Source organism: Macaca nemestrina, chromosome 13 (genome assembly GCF_043159975.1).
Source record: "Macaca nemestrina isolate mMacNem1 chromosome 13, mMacNem.hap1, whole genome shotgun sequence".
In the NCBI taxonomy this organism is placed as follows: Eukaryota; Metazoa; Chordata; class Mammalia; order Primates; family Cercopithecidae; genus Macaca; species Macaca nemestrina.
The window spans coordinates 80,777,268-80,798,068 of record NC_092137.1 but is presented as its reverse complement, the minus strand read 5'-3'; the positions used below and the strand labels follow the sequence as shown (position 1 = coordinate 80,798,068).

The 20,801-nt window shown below is 39.3% G+C and overlaps 1 protein-coding gene across 8 annotated transcripts in view; it reads right to left on the bottom strand.

Moving 5' to 3' along the window:
• The window catches only part of LOC105465339 (catenin alpha 2), a 1,482,339-nt gene that overhangs the window by 332,574 nt on the left and 1,128,964 nt on the right, over positions 1-20,801 (bottom strand). The window lies entirely within an intron of this gene.

Genomic DNA, 20,801 nt, shown 5'->3' with positions numbered 1-20,801 from the left:
AAATAATAAATCTCCATGTGCTGTGTACTGCCAGTTAAATAACACAAATTTATAGCAGTATCTTATTATTTCAGCATGGCAGTTTTTGGATAATGCTGAAAATACACGGAGGTAGTAAAACAATAGCATCCATTTTCCCTAATTTGTACTCTGCCTACTCTTAGAAGGGTTGATGAATATTGCTTTATTCCCTTTCAAATGCCAACAAGTTCCTTCAACGTGTATTTCTCACTTTCACCACCGTGACTTTGAAAATGATGATGGGGTTTCTTCTATGAGTATGCCTAGTCATTGCTTCCAGATTTTCTTTCTGCTTATGTAACATGACCAAATGCATGAAGCTCACTTAGGTTCAATATAAAGACCGCTGGACGGAGAATCAGAAGGCTGGGGTTGATAATCTGTTTGCCCACCAGCTACCAATGCAACTATAAACCAATCACTTTACTACTCTGGGTCCTGGCATTTTAAACTGTAAAATTATAAATGCTATGGAGGATGGGCTACAAAATCTAAATGATCTCTAAGGTCCTTTTTAGCTCTCAAATTTTGCAAATCTATAAGCATTTCAAACTCATGTAGCACTTATAACATGAATATTCAAGCTAACTTCTCATCATTGCTTCTACTGAATGCAGCAAAACTGTATCTAATGGCCTGATTAATCAGCCATAACCATCTTCTTTGCCAGTGAAGGGAAAAAAATGTTTTACCCCTTCTCATATTGTAGAGAAAGAGGTAGTTATTTAAACTTGATTTCTCTGATGCTGTTTTTGTTATGGTGAGTGACATAACAAAGTTCTCTGATCAGGAAAAATATAAAACAAAACACAGCTTTAAGAACCACAGATTTAGAATGGCAAGTAACCTCCAAGACCAAAAGTGGAAACTGAGGTTAAAGGATTCACCTATACTTGAATATCTGGTTTGGTGCCGAAGTGGATTAGATCATTTAATTGGCAAATACTTCCTCACCTGAAAGAAACTCATCATCCTTCTTTCTGTAGCTATAAATCCTGCAAATCTACAGCATCCAAGTCAGGTATCTCCTCCTCTCTAATCAATTCTTGTCCCCTTCAGCCTACAGTGATTCTTCCCTCTTCTAGAAACACTAGTGTTCAATGTCTGAAAAACCTCACTTGGCAAGTGACATTGTCTTTCATTCATTTATTCATTTGACAGATATTTAATGAACATATTTTTAATGCCTTGCATTCTTCTAGGTGGGACCGAAGCATTAAAACCCCTGTTCTCATGAAGCTTATATTTTAGTGAGGAAGTGGGAGAAATATATATATGTAGGAAAATAATATCCAGTAGTAATATGTGCCATGACAGAACATTAAAGCAGGTGCTATGATAATGATCTGATGCCTTCTTTAGATGGAGTGGTCAGGGAAGAGTTCTCTGAGGTAGTGACTCTAAATTGAAACTTGAGTGATGAAAAGGAGATGGCTATGCAAAGATGTGAGGAAAGGCATTCATAAAACAGATCCAGCATGGGGGGGGGAATCAAAGGAAAGAGTGAGTCTGGAATAAAATCAATAAGAGACATAGCAACAGCAACATGAGGGGAGGGAGGTGGTCAAGGTCCAGATGATTTGAAGTCTCAAGGTCATGCCAAAAAAGGAGTATTTTATTCCAAGCATTCTGGGAAATCACTTGAAGCTAAGAATTTGTTCTCTTTTCATGTAAATCAGTCTCCCCCACATCCAAGAATTAACATCTTACCTTTTAAAAATTTCTCACAATTCCTAGGTCCTCCAAACCTTTTTACATAAAAGGCTTTTTAATAAATAGCTGCTGGCTGATTGTGTTGTACATGAAATCTTTAAGTTAGTTAATAGTTTAAGTAGGGGCTTAACCCCTAGAGGATCAGAGGTCATGATGATTGCAGCCCTCGACCTCAAATTCACAGAAAGGCTCAAGAAATGAGCTCAGCGTGGAGACAGAATATCCTGACATCGCCTGTGACTCGACTCTGAGACTCGTGAAATGCCTCACACTGCGAGCAGCGGCCCACGAGGATCCAAGAGAGCCCCTTTGTCAACTCCTTCAAAGCAAAGAAAATCACCTAACTTTGGAGAGGTTCTGACAGTCTTTATACCCATGCATCACATAGATTTAATTGAAACTTTGCAACAGGTAAATTTGTAACAATTCATAGTTTTCATGCTCAAAAGAGTATCTTTGTGTAAAACAGCAGCCTGAATAATGGGGGGTAGGGAGAAGATTAATTCAGAGAGGTTATTCGTTTTATTCTCTCTTGATGCAAGCCCCATTTTTACATGCTTTTCTTTTGACTATAGGGCAATCTTTAATTTCAGCTTTAAGGGAAGCTTAAGGAGGTCATTAAACATTATGAAAACTGAAATATCTCTAACGTTAGCTGAGAGTAACCTGACTTGTTTTTTCATACTGAGCTCTAGAAAAGGCAAATTCCTTGTAAAGAGTTAGGGTGGAATATCCTGCTCCACCCACCCCTAGTGGTCTAGGAGTCCTCTAAGCTATCATGGGAGGAATTTGTGGCTTGAAACCCAGACAGATGCTAGAAACTTTTAAATCCTGATATTCATGGTGCTAAAAATACATGTGGATTCACTAATAGAAAAAGAAGGAGGAGGAGGAGGAGGAGGAGGAGGAGGAGGATGAGGAGGAGGAGGAGAAAAAGAAAGAAAAGAAGAAGAAACACAAAGAAACTGATTAAGAAAATGAGATGATGAAAGTACAGAGAGAAAGAGAAGAGGAGCTGGCAAGAGAGAAGGTCAATAAGATGCCGCATGGGGGCAGAGACCATAACCTTCCAAGCATCTAGGACAGTGTCTGACACACAACAGATGCTTAAAACGTTGGGGGAGGGAGGAAAATACATGGGAAAATAAAAGAGGAGTTGTATTTGTGAGACCGCAGGCAAACAAGGATGCAAGAGAGAAGAGGAAAAGCGAGAAATGAAGGGGAAGAAAGAAAGGAGATCTTGGCGATGATTCCCACATCTGGATGCATGTCAGAAACACCTACGGAGACCACCTCGAAACGCAGATTCCCAGGTCTGTTCGGAGCACTATTACATAAGAAGCTTGGAGTAGGGTTGGGTTCTAACCCGAGTCTAACAAGTCAAAACCAAAAGCTCTCGCCAGGGGATGCTATGTGCTGTGATTTGGGAACCCCACTGAGCTACACGAAAAGAAAAGAAAGGTGCGACCAGTGTGCAGTGACAGAGCCGGTGCCAGCACTGACCCTGGTCACAGGGCACCTGGGGGACCACCACAGGGCACGCACTTCTCTTCAAGAAGATGGCTCACCTTCGAGAACTAGAGTTCCTCTCCGATTAATACCCGTTCCCCCTTTTGCCAAATTATAATAGTTCCCAAATTATATACCTTTCAGTGATGCCTGGAATGACAAGGGGTGGGCTACAAAAGGAACTGCATGGGAAGGCGGCGTTCTCTTTTGCCCATGGCACAGGTTAGAGAAATAGCTCCGCCTAGGCCGCGCCGTCTTGGATGTCCAGGTGGCCCTGGTTGATTTTGGAGTATGACCCCCGAGTGGCAACGAGTGAGAACACAATCTCTCTCACATACTGAGGGAGGAACTAGCAAAAGTGACTGGGTTTTGGATAATGGACAAGGCGGCACTGGCACCCATCTCCCCAGACACGCGTTTCCGATCGTCATGGCAACGCACGCGGCGTCGGGGCTGTGGCCGGGGCAGCGCATCTGTGCCTGGGCCAGGCTGGCGCTTGGGGCCCAGCGGCCTCCGCCGCCGCGCGCGGTCCCGGAGCTGCAGGAGCCCGGGGGCGGCAGGCAGCCCCGCGGGCAGCGTAGCCGCCCAAGCAAGGGAACAATTGCCTCTCGGGATTAAGTCTACGTGGGCTCGAATTGTGTGTTACTATGACAATGGTAAATAGGTTCACTGGCTTTCAGGGAAGTGGCTCCGTGCAGACTGAGCTAAGGAAGGCACAATTTCTCTCCAGTTCAGCGCACCTATACCCATTCATGGGTCTGTTTTCATGCCACATAAAATGAGGAGCTTAGGCAAACCACTGTATTACTTAGTTTTAATCACTGGGCATTTTATTGACAGTGACCTACACTGAGTTTGATTTAGTGGCTCCAACTAATAAAAGCCTGGTAGTAGACTAGAAAGAAGAAAGTTAAGCACGCTTATCAGATGGTAATTAATTTGCTCTCTAGAAAGAAAAAATATGAGCTAAATGTTTTGATAAAGTAGTTCTATGAATATACCAGGAATGTCTCAAACCTCATCTTAAAAAATACACCCACATTTAAAATCATGTTTTGTTCTGTTGTTGCTTCTTCCGCAGGAGGAATAACCACTCTACCCTGAAACCTAATACACCTTTTTAAAATAAATAAATAAATACAGAGAATCTTCTTCCAGAAGGGCTATAGCTTTTCCTAGAGTATAGATTACCTACCATGCCAGAGCCAGTCTCGCAAAACATGTTAGCAGAAATAAGGTATTGATTAAATATAGTCACAGTAAAGACTTACACTTACATTAATATTTCCCACTACTGGTGATTTAGCATTTATCATTCATCAGAGTCCACAAGTATATGCATGCATGCATTCACAAAAACGAAACCTTGCCATAATTAACTGGTTGTAGCATATATAGACTTTTGATATATCAGAAAAGACAGATTGTTTAAGCCCACCATGGTAGGCTTTTTTTAAAAAAAAGATTTATTCCAACTTTTCCTGGTTGTAGTTCATTTGTGTACATTTTATGAATTCATACAACACAAATTATTTTAAAATATGCTGTTCAATAAAGAAATAACAGATTCAAGACAAATCACTGGCTCTAACCTACTTCTTTCACTTCATCTCAATGTTTACTTTCCCCAGCATCTGTACTCTGTTCAGTATACACTGTACTGGGAGTGTTTCTGTTCCTACCAGTTAGACTTCATCCAGAACCTCCTCACCACCAGTCAAGCCTGGATCTTAACACCCTTTTCCTAGTGCCATCTCTCCACGACAGAAAATCTCTAAACCCTCTCATTGAAACCTCCAAAACCTCTCAAATTTCCTTTTTTTTTTTTTTTTTTTTTGTTTTCCAGGAGGCCTTTCCATTATAATCTACACACTAAATGTTTACTTGAGGGTTATCAAGTTCTTCCATGTTATATCCATCATTAACTTTTCTTATATCATTTCTTTCAGTCATTTTTACATGTGGGTGTCAGAGAACCTATCAGGTCAAAAAAGTTATATCCAAATATCTGTGCCATCTAGCATGTTTTTAAAACTTTAATAAATATTTCATTATGTGAATAAACATTAATATTGGCACACTATGGCGGACTGATTTGCTTAACTGAATTTCCAGAGTTAATCTTCTTCTCTGCCCCCACTTAAAGACATCACCACCCTAATAAAATGTAGAGACATATTTTGGTTACACATTAAAACTCATTCAACTTTTAAAAAATTGAGGAATAATTGGACACATGTAAATATGGACTATATATTAGATAACATTAAATAATTGTCATTAATTTGCTAGGCTGCAATGACAACATTGTGGTTATGTAAAAAAGCTTTTTAAAATATATACATAAAATATTTAAGCATAAAATATTATGAGATCTGTGATTTACTTTAAAAATGACAATGCCAAAGTGGCAAGATATTAATCATTCTTAAGTCTAATATTAATAATTAAGTCTAAGTCTAATCAAGTAAATTTTTAAGGTTGCCTCTCTTCATTCCACACTTGATATTTAATATGAAATGAAAGTAAGGGTTTCTCCACATGGCAATCATCGGGGGTGAATTCAAATGGTCTGTTCCTCACCCAGTTACTCTATGAGGCAAGAAGCTGACTGTATCACAATTCGGAGAAGGTGAAGGCTCAATCCTAGAGACAGGTACAAGAGCTGCTGAAGTCAGAAGAGAAAAGCAGAGGGGGGTTAAACATTAAGGCTTTTTCTAATATAGATCTTCACTTTGGGAAAATGTGGTTTTTTGGCCAAATAGAAGGTGAAATGGCAATTCTATAAGCAGGTCTACTATTTTAGCAGTGGTCCTTACAAAAGTGACAAAAACAATAAAATTATCTCATAGCTGTAGAATGTACCTGTGGAACCAACTGTGTATGTATCATTTTGTTTATTTTCTTAAAAGTTTTGCTATAAGGCAAGACTATTAATCCTGTTTTTTAGATGAAGAAATTTAGGTTCTAACAGTAACTTTACATTTATTGTTGAGTTGTTTAAAAATATTACCTGGATGAAAAATAATGTCCAGAATGAAAGCAATCGCTAAATGTCAGAATCAGAACAAGATTATTCTCTGACATTCTTATTATTACTTTATAACATTCCATTCCTCTCTTATCTGCTCCCAAAATAGTTGGATAAAAAACCTTGCCTCATTTCCTACCAGCAGGCTGCAGGAAGGGACACTCTCACTTTTACAGAAAGGCTCAGTCTGTGAATGGTTACTGTCTTTATACAGAACATCAAATATTTCTTTAGGACTTTTGAATATGTCTTATTTTAACCCTCCTGACACCACTTCATTTAGGTGGGTGGTAAATGCCATCTAGTTTACTTTATAACTCAAGAATTCTTATTACAGCTGGGATGGGGTGCTACGTGGGAATAGAATCAGGGTAAAAAGCAGAATTGTGGAACTGGAGACCCAGATACAGTCTCACTATATCCATATCACCAAAGTCACAAAGTATGGCTTTTCATTTTCAGCCCTTAGATATTTTGGGGGGAAAAAAAAAAAAAACTCATCAAAGTAAACAGTACTTTGTTCTCCATGTTGGTTGAATAATATCCTGAGTGGTGTACTTGGATCTGGAAAAGATTTCTAAAGCCTTTGCAATGTTCACAACAACTATACAAGAGATATGCTGTTCACCATATTATGTAATTAAACAAATCCCGTTTGGGTCTGGAGATGTGGCCAGTTTGGCAATATGCCAGTCTCATTTTGTTGAACAACTATTTAATTGTTTGAAATAAAAACAACAACAACAACAAAACTGGTTGGTATCCATCAGCCCTTGCTAGGTAATTATATTCCAAATTGGTAGACATCCTTCAAATATCAATTATATTAAAATTAGTTGATGAATTTAAATTCTTTTAGAAAATTATGTTTTTCTAAAATGAGTACTTACCCCATAGGGTTATTAGTATCTGAATATAGTTAACCTGTGCATATGGTCAAAGGAATTCAGAAGACCATCTAAATAGGGTTGCAACTAGGCCAGGCTCCCATCTGTGATGGGGTTTAATAAAGGGTGAGATTCTCTCTTTGATAATATCTTCTAAAGCACAGAGATAAACCACTAGCATCTTATCTTTTTAAAATTATCAGTTATGGATTATTCCAACATACACTAAAACCTCTTCTAGGATAATTCTGATACTGCCAATGTTGACTGTCTAGTGTAAGGTGTAGCACCCTAGGAAGGCAGAAATAGAGAATTGGCTTACTAAGGGACTATCTCTTGTCTGCATTGCTCTTGGGCTTGGAAAGAATCCTAACCTAACACTCTGTTTAAAGGCCCAACTTCACAAAAAAGGTCCATTATGATTTTTCAATAATTTGTTTTTAAATTTACTCTGTCTCAGTCTATAAGCCAGGGACAATGTTACATTTCAGTTAGAAAACCACCCACCACATAAATAAGTTAAAAATAAACGCCTTTGAAGCAAGTTTTGTATTGCATGTTCCCTTCACTGTCCAGACCTTGTTAGGTATTTTAGAATTCATGAGTCCATGAATGCCAGAGCTCAACGGGATCTTAGACATTCTCAAACCCAACTCCCACTCTTTATATAGAGGAGGAATTTACCCCCAAAATTACTAGTAAGTGGCAAAACCCAAATCTAAACATAAATATCCCAACTCTATCTTCACTGCACCAGAAAGAGAACCTGGACATTGCTCTTGAGAAATTTCAACCTAGAAGACATAAAGTAAAACAGGGGAGGAGGGGTACACAGAAACAAACACAGAGCAGTTTAAGGCAGTAAATTTAAATTTTCTTGCAATTTAAGACAGCAAATTTAAATTTACTTAAATTGCTCTCTTAATTTTAGATAAGTAACATCTCAAAGAAGGAGGGGATTCATATGGACTTCTGGGAGTACAATTCTCCTACTAGTGAGTTAACTCTTCAAAGAAGAGACTATTATCTAAAATATTTTATATACCTTAGCACTTAGCACAGTTAAGAAAACAGAGTAAGTACCCACTGCATGATTGAAGAATGGATGGGTGAATACGTGGACATATGGATTTGTGGGGGTGGATGGGGAATAGTCTGGAGTGAGAATGGGAGCCCTTAGAAAGAAGGTGGAAATTAATAGGAGTTAGAATCAGAGTGACAATGCAGAGACTAGAGAATATGGAAATAGGCATTATTTATTTAGAGGTCCTTGAGGAAAACAACTGGCTTGAAGCAGAAGATGCTTACTAGGAAGTAGCAGGTGATGTATCCAGACACTGCCATCTGAGCATCATGAAGCTGATGATTGCCTATTCCCATGACTTCAATGAGTTATGTTTAGATTGGTGTTGTAGTGCAGGGAGAGTTTGAGAAACTTGTTAATGAAGCCAGACTCCCACATACAAAACGAGATGTCTGAATGTGTGTGGTTGTCGGTATTCTGTTCTGTTCTTTTTCTACGCAAACAGCAACAGATGGTAGAAGGGGGCCGACAGGAGTGGGAATCCAGGAGGAAAGTTTGAATTGCCCCATCCCGCCTCTTGCTGGGTCTAAACCTTGGCAAAAGGAAGATTTTAAAAGAGTCAGGTTTGGCTTTTACAGAGTTAAAACGTTGACTGGTATCCAGCCTTTTTCATTGTTCCATAAAAGGGTCTAGGAAATGCAGAAAAATCACTTTATATCATCAATACCAGCTGTGTTAAGGCACGTAGCTTAAGTTTACTGTGCCTTGATCTCCTTTTGTATATTCTGAAAGTGGTAGGATCTCATAGAATTGTGATGAATAAATGGAATTAATATATTAAAGTGCTTTAATTTAGTTCCTGAGACAGAGTAATGAATCACTTTATAAGATCTAGAGGAGGTTATAAGGATGCTGGTGAATGTTTGTCAACATTTATAAAAATGTGCATGGATTCTTTAAGAAAGCATATCTTGTATTCAAAATTCTCCTTCCCATCTCTTCATCCCCCTCTCACTCACTTGAGCACACTAGCCATTTTACAGTCTCTTGGACCAGGTTTGTTTTAGTCTCCGGGCCTTGGCACCTTCTGTTCTCTCAGCTTGGTATGCATATCTCACAGCACGTTAAATGGCTGCCCCTTGCTCATCATTCAGGTGTCATCTCAAATACCACCACCTCAAGGAAGCCTTGCCTACCAGTAGCTAAAGCAGGTCCTGGCCCTCAATTTCTCTCTTCCATATGGTCCTATTTAATTTTCCCTTTATCAGGACCTAAAATTATCTTAACCTATTTGCTTACAAAGTTGCTCAGTTTTGTTCCCCACTGTATCCCCAGACCTAGAATATGCCTGCATATGTTAAGTACTCAATAGATATTTGTTAACTATTGATTGGCTGGCTAATTGATTGACAAGAACAGGACCTCAAAGCATATACAGTTAAAAGAACATCAGTTATAGCTTCAAAGAAGTTGTCCCATTTTGGGAAGAGAATATGGCAAGGAAACATCACACAAAACAACAGCATTCGGTTTTAATGCAAAATTGCTTTTTCTCTCTCTTTCTGTTCAGACTTAAGGTAAAAGGCAAACTAGGTGAGACCAGCAGCCGGCACATGCCAGATGCTTAAATTGTGTTGGTCTTATTAATTGTATAAAATCTTAAAGAGTATCCTGAGACTTGCACATGTTCTAGAGATATTTAAACTGTAGACTAAAGGTTGGAGAATCAATCTTTGAACCTTCAGAAAATCAAGGTCCAGTTAAGTAATGGTTCAGAAATGTAAAAGGTCAGTTTAAGTACATGCCTAGCTGTTTCTACTTCTTTTAAAATTTCTCTAATATCTGAATGGTGCTGCCTGGTTAAATACAATATGTTTTAAATATTTATATACTGTCATCTTAATTTTTAAATTTTCATTTTTTGAAAAAAGGCACAAGACAATTGAGCATAAAAATGTTATATCCTCTCTCTCTAGCTATTCACGCTGTGAAGCAACCTGTTTTACTGTATAAACCTGTGTTTGTTCTGTTTCAATTGTGCAGAAGGAAACAGTTCTGGCACCTTTAAAAATCAAAGATCTATCACTCAACAAGAGAAGATAGCAATTCTAAGAAAGGGAATTATGAGAAATAGCAAAAAGATACAGTGCTTCTAAAACCTTAGCGGGCTTATGAATCACTTGGAGATTTTGTAAAAATGTAGATTCTGATTTATTACAGCGGGTCTTGGGTGGGGCCTGAGATTCTGCATTTCAAATAAACTATAGTGATACCTGCACTGCTGGTCCTCAGTGTTTATGGATGATACTGTTAGGGTCATATAGCTTGAGAAATAAAAATCACTTTAAAGCATTACAGTTGTAATAATATTAAGCCACTACTGCTGCTGTACTTAAATCTGCAAAAACAACTATAAATTCTTCCCATCCCATCAAGAGATGGAGCCTATTTCTCCACTCCTTGATTCAGGCTGACCATGTGATTGGCTTTAGTTAACAGACAACAGCAATTTGCCATATGGTGAGACTTGAAAAGTGTTTGTGCACTGGGACTTCTCCTTTGCTGCTCCTGGAACCCTGCAATCACCATCTGATTGCACCAGAGCTAGCCTACTGGAGGATGAGGTGACATGTGGGAGAGAACTCAGATATCGCAACCTAAAGTTAGTTGAGTCCCAGCCAACAGGCTGCCAATTGCCATCCCTGTGAGTGAAGCCATCCTGGATTGTCCAGTCTTCCACTAATTTTCCAGTTGATCATGGACACTTGAGCGAGCACCACAGCTTTCATTCAACCTGGTCCACACAGAAGTTGTACTCAGCCAACACATATTGCCAGAAACTAAAGTGATTGTTGTTTTAACCACCATGTTTTGGGGTGTTTGTTGCTGCCTTTTTCATTTTGATTTTGCTTTTTATGCAGCCTAAAGTAGGAACAGATATCTAAAGAAGGAGCAGTCAAAAGTCTGAGTTATTGGTGCACAATGCAATTTGTGCTTATGATTATTTTTCCTCCTTTTCTTCAGTCTATAGGGTGGGATTTTTGCCCTGGCATAGTAGAAATTGATATAGGTATTTATTGCAATAGCATTTTAACTATTTTCTGTTTTTATAATTCAATTTATTTTTCTTTTGTTTTACTATGTTGAATGTTTCTGCTTAGGGGTTAAGTCACTTGCCCAGATCACACAGCTTCTAAATGGCAGAACACTTTTCAGACTAATACAAAGTCAGAAACTTGAAAATGCGTCCCACAATGTTATTACATGTCTCAAATTCTTCTGCTAAAATGCAAATATAGATTTGCCTCTGAAGGACATGACCTCCAGCCATCACCTTATTCCATGTTTGAGGAGGAAATATAAGGTCTATCCACAAAGGAATAATCTTACATTGATGTGATATGCCAATGACAAACCCTCTTCAGAAATAATACACTCAACATCAGCTAGTCATTGACATAGAGCCGTTAGGCAGACAGCATCATCCTTACACGTTCCCTTTGCAGGTTCACTCATGGTCAGGCATCCTCCCCCAGTGTTGGTGATGTTGACCATCCGATGTCCTCTCCAAATGTATCAGTCTCAACATATTTTATCTCTTCCACAGCCACATGAAATTCATATTAATGACAGTCCCATGGCCATCCCTATATATTAAAGGCTGCTTGCTATGGACTAGGGGATTATTTCCTAATTTTACTAAACTGTCCTTCCTATTGAGGTGATCTCTACTTCTTCTGCCCCATCCTATTCTTTGTTGTTGAGAATCATCAGTTAGAGGCTCTGCAAACTGGTATTCCTTAAGCTGAGTACAGTCCACAATATCATTTGTTCACTAACAAAATTCAGTTGTAATAAATTAGAATTCAAATATTTTTAATCAAAATATGCACTTTGTAGGTAACACAAGGTCTTGTTATTCCTCATCTAGCTGCTACCCCTGATATTACTTTTCTAAACTGTGAAAACTTTTGATTGTGCATCAGCTGCTATTCTAATGTTTCTTTCTGGAATTTGCATCTGCTGCCACCACTGTAGCCACCAAGCACGTTCCAGGGACTCCCTGATCTATATGTGCAGCTCTAATGTCTGTTCAGATCTTCACCTGCTCACTCCTGGCTCCAAGTGTGAGTTTAACTGACTTTTACATCCTACTCTTCCTTGCCCCCCTTTCCCCTAGAGCAATCCATTCTAGTGAAATCACCTTTGTTAGAAAGAGGACCACTTAAACGTTTGTCAATCCACTGCAGAGCTATTATTGCACCTACTGCCCTCCCATTTCTAATGTGAACATAACCCGCATAGTATCTAATTGGGAAGATATGGTAGTCTCCCAACTGCTCTCATTGCTTTCAGTATCCTTTCTCCTCCATTCATGTTCAAGGGAGTCATCAGAATTATATTCCTTGCACTCACATTTTGGAAATCATATTTCAAGTTGAAAGCCTTTCCAATCTGGTGCTAAATTCACACTTTGGTCTCCTCTTTTCCTACCCCCTTCTCCCGCATACCTGTGCTCCAGACATGGTATGCATCTCAGAATTCTTCAAATTTTTTTTCACAGACTTTGCCTACTGACTGGAGTGGCCTTCTCTATCCATCCATCTGGTCAATTCATCTTCCTTTCCTGTACCTGAACTTGTTCAATTAGCTAGAAAAATCTCTTCAATCACAGCTCTTGTTTATATCTCTGCCATAGCATGAATAATATTGGTTTGTTACTCATCACCTCCACTCCAGAACTGTGAACACAGAGGGTAGGGACCACATTTTATCTAACTCTGCTTCTGATTGGGTAAAATTCCATCTGATTTAAAACAAGTGAACAAAAACAAGAATAGCAGCAAACATGTATGTTAAATAATTAGAAATACATTTTCAAGATTCTTGTCAGAGATTAAGGAGTGGTTTCTGAGAGTGAGTGACAGCTTGAATGAAGAGAGAAATGCATCTAACTAGGCAGGTTAGTTTACCGCTGAAGACCTGTTGCTTATGGATGGTGAGGGATTTCCTACAACTAACAGATCTGCAACAGGAGGCCACACATAAAGGCATTAATCTGTGTGACTTCAACTCAAGAGTTTCGGCTTTGTTGGGCTAATAGCTTGTGCCTATGTGTCAATGTAATATAGCGGTTTTTATATTTAGTTTAGATTACACAGGCTATTGATTAGGCAAGAATTAAACTAGTTAATACACTCAATTCAATGAGAGTGTTTACAAACCCAGAACTATGCAGACTGCACTAAGAGAAGAGAAAACATGTTTACTAGTGGTATGTGGCAATTCTCATCTCCCTATATCTAGTCTCTCATATCTGATCTTCTTCTCCCTTTAAAGGTAGATATTAGAAAGTCCAAAAAACAGAGAAAGTAATACATCCGTTCTTAGAGAGTTTCATTTTATCTATGAGGACAAAATTTCCAACATCTGTAAAATTCTACAAAACAAGATAATTAAGTGTCAAGGAATATCAGAGACAGAACAGACAGAACTTACTATAGAATTAAATCGGTTCTGTTAAATACAGTGAACCCCAAGTTTCTCTTCAAAGAATCAGTATGTCAGTAAGTTCAGCTCTCTTATTCTTTGATTCTCCATTTTAAAGTTTAACTTCCTGGTTCTCTTCGCCCACTTGCTTCTAGTTTCAGTAAACAACTTTCCCGTCCTAATCAGTAGTTCACATCTGCTCCCCTGGTCATCTGCTCTGTCCTGACTCATTCTGGTCACCTGCTTTGATTTGAGTCACCCTTGGTCACCTGCTCTGACCTAAGTCACCTTTAGTTACCTGTTCCTAATCATCCTTCCTGCCAAACTACTCACCCCGCTACTCTGGCTCATACTCCTGCTCTCTTTAAAATAGCCAATCAGAATTAACTCAGACTGTAGGTCCAACCCTAGCCAATACAGGAACCACACAGAAGTAGGAGCTAGCTGGTGAGGAATAAGAACTCCTGGCCCTCTTCTGTCCAGGTGTGCTCTTGCCATTGTTCTATCTGTGATGAGTACCCTTTCTGCAGAAAGTAAAAACTGCTTTGCTGAGATAATTAAATGTATGCTCAAATGTTATTTCTTTGTGGCAATGAGGAACAAGCATTTCTAACAGTTCCCTTATTTATGGCTAGGATGAGAAAGTGAAATTTGATAATACCAAGTAGAACTGTAGTTGTCTAGGTATCCCCCATAATTGATGAAAATTATGACATAAAACAGGTTCCTGCACCAGCATTCTTCTATAATGCTTGAAATATGAACCTTAGAATGTCTTGGTAAGGTGATAGCCAGTTTAAAGTCAAATGCACTATAAACTGCAATTAAATAAGTTTTCAAAACCGTTCTGGTTTGGTGTTAATAGAAATCCCAAATAAATGGCTGAAACCATGAAAAACAAGATTTCTTACAACTGAGATTGTGAGACTGAGATTTCTTATGAGGGTGAAACATGAACAACAGAACAAAGCCTTGTGCATTTCACAAGAGCATTTTAATACTTTTACCCTCATAGAGCACTTTAAGTAATGCTGGATTAATCCATTTTCAGACATTAATGGCTTTGTGAAAATAATTTGGCTGGCCAGCTACTTAATAAGATGCAGAAATTAAATCCTCATAAACTCCCAGAAGGAATCTTGAAGTCCCCAAGCCAGCCCTCTTTCTGAAGTGGGAACTGCCTCCATAGGATGGAATGAGGAAATGAGTGTGATGAGGAAGGATGGTTCCAAGACATCATTAAAAAAGACAGACAGAAATATAGGTCGGGGCCCCAGCCAGATGAAGGAGAGGGGCCCAAAACCTGTTTTAATTTATGGTGTCATGGGAGTTTCTCAAGGCAAAGAGAAAGCAGCAAAGCAACTATTGAGGATGAAAAGTATAAAATCTTTCAGGATGACAACTTGGCATTATGTATTAATAGTTTTATTAAAAGTCCTCATCCTTTGAACACCAATTTCACTTCTAGAATAAACATTTAAAGGCATGGACACCCATATGTTCAAAAGTGTAAGGATATTAATCACAGTATATTTTATAATGACTAAAAACCAGAAACAATCTAATTAATAAATAAGAGCAGACAAATTCTGAAATAATGTATACCCAAAACTTAATAGTTCATCTCTGCTTGAATTTTAGGTGACTTCATGTTCATTTAATTTTTGAGTCTTCTGTGTTTCTCTATTTTTTTTTTTTTTGAGATGGAGTCTCGCACTGTCACCTGGGCTGGAGTGCAGTGGTGCCATCTCGGGTCACTGCAACCTCTGCTTCCCGGGTTCAAGTGATTCTCCTGCCTCAGCTTCCCAAATAGCTGGGATTACAGTCGCCTGCCACCACGCCCAGCTAATTTTTTGTATTGTTAGTAGAGACAGAATTTCATCATGTTGGTCAGGCTGGTCTTGAACTCCTGACCTCAGGTGATCCACCCACCTCAGCCTCCCAAAGTACATTTTTTATAATAAAGTATACATGAGAAATACACACATGCCATAGTAGCAGATTGGCAGTGATAAGAAAACTGAGGAATAATGTAAGCAAACTCTGTTAACATCAAAGATTTTCCCAGAAAGACAACCATAATGCACCTCCAACTTACTTTCCCTCACTTGTCCTTGCTGTCTTGACTCTTTCAAAATTATATGTGTGAAGGGGCAACATGTTGGGCTACCCCATGGGATCAATTACCATGCAATTCTGCCTGCCTTGGAAGACTGCAATCAAAGTCTTATCCAGATGTCAGAATACCATTATCTCCTAGGATAATATGGGAAGAAACCAGCTGAAAGATACCTAAAGCTAGCACCTATGAAGGCTCTACACCGCCTGCTGTACCAATTACAAAATCAAACTTTAAGAGCCCTGTGATACACATAGACTTTCCATTCTAAGTGTTTAAAATCTAATAGGAGAGAAAACACATTATTCAGAAAGTTTTTTTTTTTTTTTTGACCCAATTCTACTACCAAGCGTGGGCAATCACTTAACATTTCTGCCCCTTCAGCTTCTCAATTATAAAACTAGGGAATCAACTATATCTGGGTTTTTATCTCAGGTTAAAATTTGGGAATGTTCCAATAATGCATCTCAAAATGTAATGAATTACCTGGGGCTAATGGTTAAATGCAGATTTGATTCCATGGGTCTGGGGAGAGGCCTGAGAATCTACATTTCTAACAAGTTGGTCCCAGGCCTACACTTTTGAGTGGCCAAACTCTAATATACATGATCTCATTTAATTCCCCCAAGTATCCTCTGAGATAGCCATCCTTAGCCCTATTTCACTGACCAGGAAGTGACTTGTATAGGGTTATACCAATTAAAAAGTGGCAAAGCAGAAATCCCAACAAGGTCTTTTTACTCTTCATCTCCAAGATGTTTAATATCCCTTTCAGTTTTTTGTTTTTTGTTTTTTTTTTGTTTTTTTTTTTTTTTGAGACGGAGTCTCACGCTGTTGCCCAGGCTGGAGTGCAGTGGCGCGATCTCGGCTCACTGCAAGCTCCGCCTCCTCGGTTCACGCCATTCTCCTGCCTCAGCCTCCTGAGTAGCTAGGACTACAGGCGCCCGCCACCGAGCCCGGCTAATTTTTTGTATTTTTAGTAGAGACGGGGTTTCACCGTGGTCTCGATCTCCCGACCTTGTGATCCGCCCGCCTCGGCCTCCCAAAGTGCTGGGATTACAGGCTTGAGCCACCGCGCCCGGCCATAATATCCCTTTCAGTTTTAAAACACTATCATTAGAAATTATTGCCACACTCTTATAAAGTGAACAGGACCACGAGATTGATAAAGGTAAGCTGCTAATGGAGTTCAGAAGAAGAAGAAGGGTTCGCTTCATATAGAGCAGGGGCCTGGGAGTCAGTTTAGAAAACATAGGGGAGATTTGCCATTAACCTTGAAGGGTAGTTAAAATGAAGGTAAGCAAAGATGGAGAGAATATAAAACAACAGGTAAGCGTAACATGGCATAATCAGAGCACCAGTATATTCTCTACACCAGTATAGAGAAAACCTGTGAAGAGGGAGGACAGGCCTCATAAACTGGCATTTCTTTCTTTCTTTCTTTTTTTTTTTTCCTCCCTTTTTTTTCTTTTTTTGAGACAGAGTCTCACTCTGTTGCCCAGGCTGGAATGCAGTGGCATGATCTCGGCTCACTGCAACCTCCACCTCCCAGGTTCAAGCGATTCTCCTGCCTCAGCCTCCTGAGTAGCTGGGATTACAGGCACCCACCAACACACCTGGTTAATTTTTGTAGTTTTAGTAGAGAGTGGGTTTCGCGGGTTTCACGATGTTGGCCAGGCTGGCCTCAAACTCCTGACCTCAGATGATCTGCCTACCTCAGCCTCCCAAAGTGCTGGGATTACAGGCGTGAGCCACCATTCCTGGGAGAACTTGCATTTCCACTTATTATTATTAATTCATTTATTATTTCTTTTATTATTTATGCTCATCATTTACATCATTTATAGAGCATGGCAGTTAGTTTCTTATCGATATCCATGTTTCCACGCTGCTTTAAGAGTTGGATAAAGTTTGATAAGTAGAATGACCTCAATTTCTAATTTGTTTCTCCTAAGTGGATCTCCTGAGAGCAGCCTTGGGGCCCCCAACTTCACTCCATGCATCTTTTGAGGCATTCTGTAAAATGCCAGCTGTATGGTATGTGCCCACAGAAACAACAAAGTTAATTCTCTCTTTTTGGAATTGCGACTCCCACTCTCCCCCAATTCTTCTAAAGGTTTCCTTTTAAAGAAAAGCCATGGTTCGCTGCCACTGAAAATTAAAGACAACAGCATAAAGATCAAGGTCCAGGCTGGTGCTAGCGATGACAGAACATTAAAATAATCACTCAAATTTCCTTCCTCGAACATTGACAAAGACTACTAATGGAAAGCCAATCTCCAGAACACAGATTCATTTCAGACTTTCTGCACTTGCATCTCTTTGTTCACAAATTATTTTGACTAAAGTGAACAAATTGGAAGTGTTGAGATAAAACAGGAGAGGTAATGACATACTAAAAAAAAAAAAAAAAAAAAACACACACACAAAAAAACCACACAATTGTATGTGACTCCCCCACTCCACGTCACAACATAGAGTATCATGAAAAACAGGAGGGCTCATTAGGCAAAGGCTAATTTACAAGGTTGAAGAGAGAAGGAATTAATTGACTCTTCCCTCCATCAAGCTATACTTCTGGCCTCTCTAACTACAACAGATTTGCTCCATGAGCTTCTCTATTCTACCTCCCCTTAGTTCCAGATTATGTTTGGCCATCAGATTCATAACTCATATACCCCAGATTTCCTTCCCATTTGCTGAATCCACATTTTCAAGATTCTTATCTTTTCTTACCCCAAACTGGCAGTCTGGCCTCTGTACCCAATCACATGTTGGCATGATGGCTTGGGATGGTATTCTCGATGCCCAACTATTAGTCCTAGACTTGCAGCTATAGTGGTTCAGTTAGATGAGCGCAGGTTCCTTCCCCCAACAAACATGGAAAATGTCAAGAGTATTTTCAAAGCATATAAAGTATCTCTTATCCAATATACAATATTGAAGAAGAAGTTTGCCAACAGAAATCTATGGTCACCTGGGAGGAAGAGATTGGTCCAGTACACGCAATAGCTACATTGTAACCTGGTGAATCGAATATTTTCAAAACACAGGTAAAGACATCTGAGATAATAAGCAGGAGGAAAGAAAAAACTTTAGGTGAGCTTTTCTTTCTTATACTCCTTTTTTAGTTCGTTGGACACTTAGAGGCATGAAATTAAAACTCGTGAAAAACAGTCATATTGACTGGCTGTGGTGACTCAAAAGTTGTCGTTTCTCGACCCAACTTTGCTGAAACACTTGATTCATGTTGTTCTTATTTAACCTAATTTGCATTGATTTAATCAGTGCTGGTATGCTTTAAATACATAATAAATTGGGATTCTGCAACTTAGATGACTTAGAATAGCTAAATTTCAATAAAGCTCATTTCAATCTGTTAATGTATACGGTTCTGCCAAGGGGTTTAAAACTGTAGAAAAGATGCAAACTTGCCACATTAGAGGTGGGAAAGGCTTAAAGATACCATATAGATGAAACAATTTGCAGGATAATAATGTGAAAAGCAATATATATAAAATATATATTTTTACATATAATATATATATATATAATTTATTTATTTTAATTACAGCCTAGGAGCATCTTCGAAGTTTTGAGTAGCACACTTAGAAGAAAACTCACATATAAATCAGTGAATTTAATTTTATTCCCTTTCTTTCTTGCCAACACTCAACTCTTCTGCCTCTCTGCACCAGCTCTACAAATCAAATGACATCCAAAGTGGGACCTCTTCTTGCCCATTTGGCAGCCTCTGTCACCACTTTGCCAAGCAGCCAGCATTAGGAGTTTTTTTTTTTTTTTTTTTTCCTAGCAGCCCTAGGGATTGGGTGGTGTGTACTCACAGTACTCACTGAATGGCTGGCAGCTGTTTAACCCTGCCTGCGCCTGCTCAATACCCCTCCCCCACCTCCCAACTCTTTAGAGTTTATGGCTCCATCAGCTGGCCTGCTGTCAGGAATAATTGTCTTGGCTAGAGGTGAAACCACTTGATGGTGAATTTGTTTGTCTGTCTGTTAAAGTGTTGCACAGCACCTTGGAGGTGCCAGGATAAAACCTGCAAATGCCTGATCCAGAGTTAGGTAGGCAGCAAGAGTGACAGAGAGGCAATCATCAAGAATGGCAAATTAAGAAAGACAGAGAGAGAGAGAGAGAGAGAGAGAGAGAGACAGAGAGAGAGAGAGAGAGAAGAAAGAAAAAGAAAGAGAGAGAGAGAAAGAACGAATGAACGAACCAGAGAAAGAAAACCATCTGTGCCAGTTGCAAGCTGTATGACCTTGGATAAACCATGATGCCTCTTGGCCTCAGTTTCGTCACGTGCAAAATTAAGGGGTTTGATTTTCTAATGTCTCTTCTAACTCCTAAGACAGCATGTGATGTCTAGGACATTTCAGATTTGTGTTCCTTCCAATTAAATGATACATCTCAGAGATGAATGACCAGGGCAGAGCTCAGATGAATACAAAATGGAATGATTCATGCCCCTGTTCATATGACTTTTCCTGAAAAGTACCACCAGTCTTTGGTGACTTTGATTCCATTGGTTGGTCTCTTCAGCTTAGATGCTAAGGACCAATCCAGTTACTTGTCCATTCTATCTACCCTGGCTCTGGTAATCCACCCTCATTCCTATCAAAGTAAGTGCCACTACACATAATGCCTACTGATTTTGAGTTCCTTAGAGGCAGAAACGATAGGAATTCAAAGAGCGGAGCTGGAGACTCACATTTGACTCTCCTTACCATCTCCCTGGGCATCTTTGTCAAGAAGGAAGGCTTACCCACACTCACTTCCCGCAGGCTTTCTCAGTCATCTTGGAGGATTTTTTTTAAACAGATGACCAACTGACCCTCCCCAGGGCAGACCCTCTCCAGACCAGCTGGCACAAGGTGTGTGTGTGCGGGGGGGGGGGGGGGGGCTCATTGTAAGGACTCCTATCTATAAATGATTGTGAATAGAAATAATGAGGCAAAGGCTTCTCGTCATATTTAGAGGAAAAAGTGGCAC